The sequence below is a fragment of the Myotis davidii genome, unplaced genomic scaffold, assembly GCF_000327345.1.
Source record: "Myotis davidii unplaced genomic scaffold, ASM32734v1 scaffold1708, whole genome shotgun sequence".
NCBI lineage: Eukaryota > Metazoa > Chordata > Mammalia > Chiroptera > Vespertilionidae > Myotis > Myotis davidii.
The window spans coordinates 65,660-67,261 of NW_006298443.1; the positions used below are offsets into that span (position 1 = coordinate 65,660).

Consider the following 1,602-nt stretch of genomic DNA (forward strand, 5'->3'; position numbering starts at 1 on the left):
AGATAGAAGTGAGTCAACACTTTCCAATCAATTCCAAAGAAGGCAAGCCACTGTTCACTCTTGATGACAGCGAAGTTGTGTTGGTACAGACAGACTTCAAGTAACTGGGCCTGAAGGGGCTCCTTTTGAACATTCAGTGGAGATACCCCTTGTAAGGGCAGACCCATTTCCGGAGCTGAGATTAGAAAAGGTACTCATCTGTAAGCTCATGCTGGGAAGATCAAGGCCTTTTCTCAAATGGACATACTTTTTTATGGTAGTGATGGAATCTTTGTGCTTGATGCTGAGTCTGTGTGCTTACCCCAGTTGGTTCACCCCGAGGTGACTCAGGGTCCTGCTGGCAACTCACAAAGACTCTATGGAATTTGTGTGTGCCCAGATGGGAAGCTTTACCCATCTGTGGATGACACAGGTACCACGTGCCACAAAAACGGTCACATCTGTCTCAAAACCACTCACGTCTTCCATGGAGCACCTGCCTTGTTGTAGGAAACTTTAAAGTACTGACCTCAAGCCTTCACACTTAGAGCAACTTGACATCCTGGAAAACTGAGATGGCGGCTAGAAGTAGAAGGACACACTTTCAAAAGGAACTCAGAAAGAAAAATGTACCAATGAAAATATTCGGATGAATGATGTGTAGATGTTAGACACAAAAGTCAAAGAAATATCAAAAGAATTTCTTTATTTCACTAGGTTGATTTGCATCGAACCATGTGACTTTTAGTTTTCTTTCTTGTACCTGTCAATTTACAATAAAATATTGAACTGCTGTGTGTAATTAATTCATGATCAATATGGATATCTAACTCCCCATAAATTAGCATTGGTCGATACTAAAATGCCCCAAACTTCTATGAGGTGTTTCTTTTATATCACTCAAAGCTGTGGGTTCTCTTTTCATTTTAATGCACGTATGTCAGGCTTCAAAAAATATCTTTAGGTTTTAAAGGGACTTTGAAGTTGATTTGATTTTCAATATGTAGTCAAAGGAATAAATTATGCAAAATCAACCATGCTTTATATATATGCAATGAGCAATAAAAATCAACCTACATTTCACACACACACACACGGGCATGTTTGTGCAAGGCTTCAGCTCACAGAACGAGCTTTCCCTTTGACATTTTTAGATTTTATAAGGCTCAAGCCTTGTGTTCTCCAATTAACACTTTCACCATTTATAAATTATTGTGATATTTAAAATAATATAGATATACCATCAACAAAAACATTATGTTTATTTTTAAAATACATGTCAGTATAGTGACAGAGTGTAATCACATATCCTGGTTTGCCCAAGTGAGTTCTGATTAATGTCTGTCATCCCAGGAAAATTATTAATAGCGCTGTGCATCTTTCTTAAAAAGATTTCATCTTTACTTAGATGATAAACTAAACATCATGGGTGATAGAATGTTAGCTTTCATCCTGCTTTGGATGTTTGTGGTCTGAATAAGTATGTACATATTACTCTTTGAATATTTATGCATATATATATATATATAAGCAATTATATGTAATACTGTTTGCCAAGAAAAATGTGATTCAATGTTAAAGAAGGTGTTATTAAAAGTAGCTTATATAATATGAGGAAAGGGG

General features: G+C 36.5%; 1 pseudogene; it reads left to right on the top strand.

The window, feature by feature from the left end:
* LOC102761729 overlaps window positions 1–489 on the top strand; it is a 6,655-nt pseudogene extending 6,166 nt beyond the window's left edge.
* Window positions 490–1,602: the final 1,113 nt, after the last annotated feature.